Genomic DNA, 10925 nt, shown 5'->3' with positions numbered 1-10925 from the left:
AGTGGGGGACTTCAATATTCCACTGACAGCACTAGACAGGGCATCAAGACATAAAGTCAACAAAAAAAAATGTACTTAAACTACAACCTAGAACAGATGAACTTAACAGATATTTACAGAACATTCTACCCAACAACTTCAGAGTATACATCCTTTTCATTGGCACATGGAACATTCTCCAAAATTGGCCATATGATAGGCCACAGAACAAGTGCCAATAAATTTAAGAAAATCGAAATTATGTTAACTACTCTGAGACCACAGTGGAAAAAATTTGAAAATTAACTCCAAAAGGAACCCTCAAAACTATAAAAATACATGGAAATTAAATAATCTACTCCTGAATAATCTTTGGGTCAACAATGAAATCAAAAGGGTAATTTAAAAATTCTTTGAACTGAATAATAGTGACATAACATATCAATACCTCTGGGAAAGTTTATAGCATTAAACTATAAAAGGAAAGTTTATAGCATTAAATGCCTACATCAAAAAGTCTGAAAGAGCACAAATATACAATTTAAGGTCACGCCACAAAGAACTAGAGAAGCAAGAACAAACCACACCCAAACCCAGCAAAAGAAAGGAAATAACAAGATCAGAGCAGAACTTAATGAAATTGAAACAAAGCAAAACAAAATAAATGAAACAAAAAGCTGGTTCTTTGAAAAGATAAACAAAATCAATCAACCATTAGCAAGATTAACCAAAAAAAGAATAGGGAAGATCCAAATAAGCTCAATTAGAAATTAAATGGGAGATATTAATACCAATACCACAGAAATAGAAAAGATCCTTCAAGGCTACTATGAAAACCTTTATATGCACAAACTAGAAAACCCAGAAGAGATGGATAAATTTCTGGAAATATACAGCCTTTCTAGATTAAATGAGGAAGAAATCGAAACTCTGAATAAACCAACAACATGCCCTGAGACTGAAACAGTAACAAAAAATTGCCAACAAAAAATATTTGGGACCAGATTCACAGATGAATTCTATCAGACATTCAAAGAAGAATTTGGTACCAATCCTAGTGAAAGTATTCAAAAAGGTAGAGAAACAGGGAATCCTCACTAAATCATTCTATGAAGCCATTATCACCCTAATGCCAAAACCAGGAAAGAACATAACAAAAAAAGAAAACTACACACCAATATTCCTGATGAACATAGATGCAAAAATCCTCAATGAAATACTAGCTAACTGAATCCAACAGAGTATCAAAAAGATAATACACCATGATCAAATGGGTTTCATACCAGGGAAGCAGGGTTGGTTTAACATATGCAAGACAATAAATGTGATACCCCACATAAACAGAATTAACAACAAAAGTCATATAATCATCTCAATAGATGCAGAAAAAGCATTTGACAAATCCAGCATCCCTTTATGATTAAAACTTAGCAAAATTGGCATAGAAGAGACATATGTTAAGGTAATAAAGGCCATCTATGACAAACTCACAGCTAACCTTATGCTGAATAAGGAAAGATTGAAAGCATTCTCTCTGAAAACTGAAACAAGACAAGGATGCCCACCTTTATACTTCTATTCAACATAGTAATGAAAGTCCTAGCCAGAGCAATCAGAAAAGAGAAAGAAATAAAGGGCATCCAAATCAGTAAGGAGGAAGTCATGCTGTTGCTGTTTGCCAATGATATGATCATATTACTGGAAAGGCCTGAAGACTCATCCAAAAAGCTCCTAAATCCAACAAATTAATTCAGTAACGTTTCAGGATACAAAATCAATATACATAAATCAGTAGCACTGCTATACACCAACAGCAACCAAGCTGAGGATCAAATCAAGAACTCAGCCCCTTTTACAATAGCTGCAAAAATATGTATATAAAATACTTATGAATCTACCTAGCCAGGGAGTTGAAAGATCTCTACATGGAAAAGTACAAAACACTGCTGAAAGAAGTCATTGACAAAGCAAATGAATGGAAACACATCCCATGCTCATGGATGGATAGAGTCAATATTGTGAAAATGACCATACTGCCAGAAGCAATCTATAAATTCAATGGAGTTCCCATAAAAATGCAATCATCATTCTTCATGGAACTAGAAAATAATCCTAAAATTTATATGGAACCAAAAACAGAGCCCACATAGCCAAAGCAAGAATAAGCAAAAAGAACAAATCTGGAGGGATCTCATTACCTAATTTCAAACTACAAGGCTATAATTACCAAAACAGTATGGTACTGGTATAAAAATAAGCACATAGACCAATGGAACAGAATAGAGAACTCAGAAATAAAGCTAAATAGTTACAGCCAACTGATCTTTGACAAAACAAACAAAATCATAAAGTGGGAAAAGGATACCCTATTCAATAAATGGTGCTGGGATAATTGGCAAGCCACATGCAGAAGAATGAAACTGGATCCTCATCTCTCACTTTATACAAAAATTAATTCAAGATGGATCAATGACTTAAATCTAAGACCTGAAACTGTAAAAATTCTAGAAGATAAAATAGGAAAAACTCTTCTAGACATTGGCTTAGTCAAAGAGTTCATGACCAAGAATGCAAAAGCAAATTCAACAAAAACAAAGATAAACAGGTAGGACTTAATTAAACTAAAACGCTTCTGCACAGCAAAAGAAATAATGAGCAGAGTAAACAGACAACCCAGAGAGTGGGAAAGAATCTTCACAAACTTTGCATTTCACAAAGGACTAATATCCAGAAACTCAAACAAATCAGCAAGAAAAAAACAATTCAATCGAAAAGTGGGCTAAGGACATGAATAGACAGCTCTCAAAACAAAATACACAAATGGCCAACAAACATGAAAAAATGCTTGACATCACTAATCATCAGGGAAATGCAAAGCAAAACCACAGTGTAATACCACCCTACTCCTGCAAGAATGGCCATGATTTAAAAATTAAAAAATAATAGATGTTGGCATGGATGTGGTGAAAGGGAAATTTTTTACATTGCTGATGGGAATGTAAACTAATACAATTGCTATGGAAAACAGTGTGAAGATTTCTCAAAGAGCTAAAAGTAGAATGACCATTTTATTCAGCAATCCCACTACTGGGTATCTTCTCAGAAGAAAAGAAGTCATTATATGAAAAAGACTCTTGTACTCACATTTATAGCAGCACAACTCACAACTGCAAAAATATGGAACCAGCCTAAATGCCCATTGACCAATGAGTGGATAAAGAAAATGTGGCTTGTATATATCATGGAATACTACTCAGCCATAAAAAGGAATGAAATAATAGCATTCACAGCAATCTTGATGGAATTAGAGACCATTATTCTAAGTAAAGTAATTCAGGAATGAAAAACCAAATATCATATGTTCTCACTTATAAGTGGGAGCTAAGCTATGAAGACACAAAGGCAAAGGAACAATATAATGGACTCTGGGGACTTGAGGGAAAGGATGAAAGTGAGGTGACGGATAAAAGAATACACATTGGGTATAGTGTACACTGCTTGGGTGATAGATGCATCAAAATCTCAGAAATCACCACTGAAAAACTTATCCATGTAACCAAACACTACCTGTTCCCCAAAAACTATTGAAATGATTTTTAAAAATAGAAAAACTTTGATGAAAAAATTATGCAAAGAGTAGAATATTATTGATATACAATTCCGTTTATGTAGAAAAACTATTTCCCTGCAAAGGCACAGAAAATATCTGAAAGGACACACACACACACATGCTTATGCACACATAATTATTGACAGTGGATACTTCTAGGAAATTCATATAGGATTTTGGCAAGATAGGTAGAATTTTACTTTTGCCTCTACACAGACACAGTTCTCTACCATTTGAATGTATTACCATGAACATACGTTTCTTCTGGTATAAAAATTATTTAAAAAATAATATTTAATATCATGGGAAGATATTTAATGTCTATAGTAAACTGAAAGAGAACGTTATAAAACAATAAGTAAAATATGATCTTTCTTTAGAAAATAATATTTGTTGCCCAGGCTGGAGTGCAGTGGCACAATCTCGGCTCACTGCAACCTCTGCCTCCTGGGTTCATGCAATTCTCCTGCGTCAGCCTCCCGAGTAGCTAGGATTACAGGCATCTGCCACCACACCCGCTAATTTTATACATTTTTAGTAGAGATGGGGTTTCACCATGCTGAGCAGGCTGGTCTCAAACTCCTAACTTCAGGTGATCCGCCTGCCTTGGCCCCCTAAAGTACTGGGATTACAGGCCCAGCCACTGTGCAAAAAACAAAGATTAGGTGAGTATACACCAAAATGTGAACAATTATCTCAGAGTGTGTATTAGTCTATTCTCATGCTGCTGATTAAGACATGCTCAAGATTGGGTAATTTATAAAGGAAAGACGTTTAAGGGACTCACAGTTCTACATAGTTGGGGAGGCCTCATAATCATGGTGGGAGACGAAGGATCTTACATGACGGCAGGCAAGAGAGTTTGCTCAGTGGAATTCCCATTTAGAAAACAGGCAGATCTCATGAGACTTAGTCACTACCATGAGAACAGTATGTGGAAAACCACCCCTATGATTCAATTATCTCCACCTGGGCCCACCCTTGACATGTGGGGATTATTACAATTCGGGATGAGATTTGGGTGAGGGCACAGCCAAACTATATCAGAGTGGATGGATTTGGATGATTTTTATTGTTTTCTTTTGCACTAATCTTGATTTTCTAAACACTTCACAGTGGGTATCTGTAACTTTGTCATCAGAATTTTTTTAAACATTTACATTAGATAAACATTTACATTACATAAATTACATTATTAATTTGTGTGTGTAGATCTCTATAAGATACATTAATTGTAATTTCACGTAGCTTATGTTTTATTTATCCAAAGGCCTAGCACTGCCTTTCTCTCTCTTCCCCACTCTAGAGACCTATTTCATCCTGTAAGAGTTTGATTCATCAGGCTTTTCTTATAAAATAAGATGATATACTTCATTAATGCTTTTAAAAAGAGAGATCTCTGATTCATGGAGCCAGAAAATAATTGGGTACAAAACTATCTGACATGAAAGTTATTTCTTCCACCAATTTTCAGTCATATAAGCTCTCTTAATTCTTGGGTTTATTCTCTATACATGGCTGACTTCATCTATATTTTATGTGGAATAAGCAGCAAATACTTTGGAGATTCTTCAAAATGAAGTGTAAAGTAAAATATAAAATGAAGTAATCAGGACAAAGAAAATATGACAGAGGGAGAGAGAAAATGAAATCACAAGATGAACTCTATGCCTTAAGGGCCAGCACTTTTTTTTGAGGGTGATCTAGTCATGCATCACTTAATGACAGGGATATGTTCTGAGAAATGCATCCTTAAGCAATTTTGTCATTGTGCAAACATCATGGAGTGTACCTACACAAACCTAGCTGGTATAGCCTACTACACACCTAGGCTAGATGGGATAGCCTATTGCTCCTAGACTACAAACCTGTACAGCATGTTATAATACTGAATGCCACAGGCAATTATAATACAACAGTAAGTATTTGTGTATCTATAAACATGGAAAAGGTACAGAAAACATATAAAAGATAAAAAATGGTACACCTGTATAGGGCGCTTATCATGAATGGAGCTTGAAGGACTGGAAATTGCTCTGGGTGAGTCAGTGAGTGAATGGTGAGTGAGTATGAGGGCTCACATATTATCATACACTACCATAGACTTTATAAATGCTGTGTACACTTAAGCTACACTAAATTTATAAGAATAAATTTTCTTTCTTCAATAATAAATCTTAGCTTACTGTAACTTTTTTACTTTAAACACTTTTAAAAATTTTTCTCTTTGACTTTTTTGTAATAACACCTACCACATTATACAACTGTACAAAAAATACTTTCTGTCCTTTTCTATAAGCTTTTTTCTTTTTTAATAATTTTTAATTTTTTTAACTTTTTAATTTTTTTTTATAAAAAATAGGACACAAACACATATACTAGCTTAGGTGTACCCAGGGTCAAAATCATCAACGTCATTGCTTTCAACTTCTACATTTTGTCCCACTGGAAGGCCTTCAAGGGCAATAACAGGCATGGAGTGGTCACGTCCTATGATAACAATGCCTTCTTCTGGAATACCTCCTTTAAGACCCTGCCTAAGGTTGCTTTATAGTTAGCTTTTTAATATGCATAAATAGAAGGGCTACACTGTAAAATAGCAATAAAAAGCAGAGTATAGTAAATACATAAATCACTAATATGGTTATTATCATTATCAAGTATTACATTGTATTTATCTGTTTTCACACTGCTATAAAGAACTACCTGAGGCCTGGTGCAATGACTTATGCCTGTAATCCCAGCACTTTGGGAGACCGAGATGGGCAGATCATGAGGTCAAGAGATTGAGACCATCCTGGCCAACATGGTGAAACCCCATCTCTACTAAAAGTACAAAAATTAGCTGGGTGCAGTGGTGATGCCTGTAGTCCCAGCTACTCGGGAGGCTGAGGCAGGAGAATTGCTTAAGCCTTGGAGGCGGAGTTACAGGGAGCCAAAATCATGCCACTGTACTTCAGCCTAACAATAAAGCGAGACTCCATCTCAAAAAAAAAAAAAAAAAAGAAATAGAACTACCTGAGACTGAGTAATTTATGAAGAAAAGGGGTTTAATTGACCCCCTTCTCTGCAGGAAGCAGGCTGGGAGGCCTCAGGAAACTTACATTCTGGTGGAAGGAGAAGGGAAAGCAGTACATCTTACTATGGGAAAGCAGGAGAGAGAACAAGAGAGCAGAGGGGGAAGTGTCACACACTTTTAAATCATCAGATTTTGTGAGAGCTACTTACTATCACAAGAACAGCAAGGGGAAAATCTGCCACTGTGATTCAATCACTTCCCACCAGGCCCCTCCCAGACATATGGGGATTACAATTCAGCATGAGATTTGAGTAGGGACACAAAGCCAAACTATATCACACACAGTATACAGAATTGTATGTGTGTTACTTTTATATGACTAGGAGCCAATAGGTTTGGGTACACCAGCATTACCACAAACATGTAAGTAATGTGTTGTGCTACAATATTACAAAACCTAGGACGTCACTAGGCTATAGGAATTTTTCAGTGCCATTATAATCTTATGGGCCCACTGTTGTGGTCTGTTGTTGTCTGAAACGTTATGTATTGCATGACTGTACTAACTATTCTAAGCAAGCCCCTAAGTCTTACCCACCCCCAAAAGAGACCAGAGCTGGGAAGGGTCAAACTGTCCTGATACAGAGGCCAGAGAGAAGTTACTCCAGTGCATGAGCTATATGCAGACAATAACAGCAATGATAGCAACAGCTCCTAAGGCTTCCTATTGGTCAAGTTCTATGCTAAGTCGTGATTTTATCTAAATAAAAAATTTATTTAATCTTCACAAGAACCCCATTCTTAGTAAGGAACATTTATTCCTCCTACCCATGTTTCTCCTTGACTCCTGAGGAGGGAAGCATTTGGGAGGTGCTCTCTGGGCTTCTCAGTTCTTCCCCCTTACTTCCTTTCTTTCTCCTCAGGAGGAGTTGGGAGAGTTGGTCAGTTTGAGAGAAGGGATGAGCAGCTACAGCTCCTTTTGAGGGGAGGTCTGTTCTCCAACCCAGGAAGATCTCTGCCCTCCATACACTAAGCTTGCTCTGGGGAACTCTGCCTCTGTACTTCTGGAGCCTGATATGTTCCTCAATTTAGCTTTATCAGTAATAAGCCTGACACCATCCACAATTCGTTATCTGAAACTCCCAGGGTGAGGTGGGTTTCAAAATTCAGAATTTTTCAGATTTTAGAAAGGTCATATGGTTCACATACAGGTTCTAGGTCAACTCCTTATCATCAAATGCATTAATATTTCTGCAACAAAAGGTATGAATATTCACACTGAATGAAATAAATTAAGACTACATCACATCAGTTCAGATCAGATTTTGTAGTCAAATGAGTTTAGATGTGTTTCATGGATGTACCATGAAGATAAGGAAGCTTAAGCCTCAGGCTCCCCCAGTTGCACAGGCTACTTCTTTGGCCAGATAATTTATTTTGTATTTATACTCGTGTGTGTGTGTGTGTGTTCCTCAAAAATAGAAGCTTCAGGACCCAGAAAACCTAGAGCCCCCCCCATAGATAGATATGATTTCCTCCCCTAAAACCCTGATACACAAAAATGTAGGTACTATTATTATCCCCATTTTACCTAGGAAGAGACTGAGGCAAGAGAGGGTAAGTGCCTTGACACCCAGTTCCAAGTGGCAGAGTTTGGTTTTAAACCCAGATGATGTAAGTCCTGAGTTTGTGCTTTTAACCAGTGCCTTTCTACATTTGTTAACAAGCATAAAAAAAAAAAAAAAAATTGTTGACATTCTCTTCAGCTTAAATAAATCCTAGAGGATATTCTTTATTCCAATAAATATAACCTAAGGAATCTCAATTTCTATGAAACCTCTCAGTATAATAGGAGAAGAATGAAACTCTTCTAATAATGTCCTCTAGTAATTTAGGAAAAAAGCACTACCAGTAACATTTCTGTATACTTCCTTCTAAAGAGAATCCCCAGGATTAGATCTTATTCACACATTACCATTTACCTGATATTGAGCCTTCATTATTAAGTGAATGCTACTTTTTTCCCACAAAATGTAATTGTATTTGCATTCCTCAATATCCTATGTTTGGCTTTTCATGAAATTCAATCTGGAAATCAGTAAAAATCATGTACATAGGATCCTGTAACATTGCTTTAATAGTAAACAATCTCACATTTCTCTGCACAAAAAACCTAAGAGAAAGGGAAGAGGGAATATCCATATTTTACAAATAAAGAAACTGAGGACAAGAGAAAGTAACTTTTCCAGTGCCACCAAGTATTGGCAGAATTGGTAACAAAACTCTGGACATTTTTCTCCTAGGTCAAGGTGACTGTAATTCTCTCTGTTGTATAAAAGCTTAAAAAATAAGTTTCTCAATAAGGAGAAATATAGAAGGTTGTTTATCTAAGGAGCATCAACTCTGGACATGTAGGTTACAATTTATTAGTATTTCATGCATAACTTAATCTACTGAATAATGATGGAGTTTCCAAAAAACAACGAAACCATTCATACATTCTGACTGATTCTTATTTCTTTCTCAGATTCTCCACTTGGATTAAGAGAACAATAAAGAAAAATTTTGTTTTACTCACAATTATAGTAGTATTTGAAAATATTTCATTATGATATATAAAGTTGTAGAGAAAATGATGATCTCTTGAAGAAGATAATACTGATATTCGCCACCCATCTATAACACACCTGAACAGTTCTCCATGTACTTGTTTTGGATTTATTCTTAAGTAATAAAGTCCCTGTGAATGTTTCTCCAATACCATTCTTTTCTTGCACTATCCAAGAGTAACCAGCAACCCAAATTTTGTGTATATTAATCCATGATAATTTATATAGTACATTATATTTAAAACTATTTACATATAAGATTTTTGTGTTTACATAAAATAACTTTATCATATGATTAACATATATACATATATATGTATATGTGTATATATGTATACCTTAGATCTATCATTCTACAACGTGTTTTTATGCTCAACGCTATTTTGAGATTCATGTTGATATCTAAAGCTAGTAGTTTTATGTCTTTAGCTTTTGTGATATTGCAAATGGGAATTTTGTTCCAATTATGTTTGCTAACTGGTTATGGCTGTTATATGAGGACTTTATTGATTTGGAGTCAGGGAAAGTTTCTGAATTCATTTATTAGTTCTAATAGTTTGTAGATTCTCTTAGATTTTCTATGTGGGCAATCATCTGAAAATGATCATCTTTCTCAGGGTGGCCAGCTTCTTTGCAGAATAAAAAGTTAACAAGATACCTGATTTCTAAAATAAAATTATTCTCCAGTATTCATAAGCATACATTGCAGTACAGATATCCTATCCCCATCCTGAATGTTTTTCAAGAGGTAGAATTATAACCATGCTCTTTTCTTACTCTGTCATCCAAAGATTTTATTCTGTGGAGATTACTTAGTGTGACTTCAAATGGAGCACCATAAAGCCACAGGACTGGAAGTGAATGGATGACTTTTATTTTAAGAAGAGTGTGTTACCGGCTGGGCACGGTGGCTCACGCTTGTAATCTCAGCACTTTGGGAGGCTGAGGCGGGTGGATCATGAGGTCAAGAGATCGAGACCATCCCGGTCAACACGGTAAAACGCCGTCTCTACTAAAAATACAAAAATTAGCTGGGCATGGTGGCGCACGCCTGTAGTCCCAAGCTATTCGGGAGGCTGAGGCAGGAGAATTGCTTGAACCCAGGAGGCGGAGATTGCGGTGAGCCGAGATCGCGCCATTGCACTCCAGCCTGGGTAACAAGAGTGAAACTCCGTCTCAAAAAAAAAAAGAAGAAGAGTGTGTTACCTCACTTAGGAATACCTGTTATTTCATATAACAATGGACTTTTCAGAGAAATTGCCTTTAGATTTAGGAAGCTCCTAATCAGATTTCTATTTAAATAGATTGAAACAAAGGTGTTCTCATTTTGTTTATCAATAAAACAAGTTGGAGAAGAGCTGTGAGTTCAACATCATCTGTTATCACTGGGAAGAAAAGTAGAGTCACATAATGAAAATCAAGGTCAAAGATCCATTACCTTGGTTGCTATTTATTCTGACCACCTATCAATGCTGGAGGAAATGACCAGTAATCTCAATAAAGCAAGAGTCTCCTGGGAGACCATAGTCTGGTTTACATGTGAACTGGGAGGCAGAGCTTTAACTTTATGTCCTTTCTCAGTATTTTAAACTGACATCATTAAAGGACAGTTCCCCCAAACTCTGCTGAATAGAAAATATGATCAAATAAACTCTATATGTCAATTAGGATTCTTTGGATGCCAACATTAGGAACTAATTTAAGCAAA

Source organism: Sapajus apella, unplaced genomic scaffold, assembly GCF_009761245.1.
Source record: "Sapajus apella isolate SASKATOON/1434 unplaced genomic scaffold, GSC_monkey_1.0 scaffold81, whole genome shotgun sequence".
Taxonomy (NCBI): Eukaryota; Metazoa; Chordata; class Mammalia; order Primates; family Cebidae; genus Sapajus; species Sapajus apella.
Note: the sequence above shows the minus strand (reverse complement) of the source record.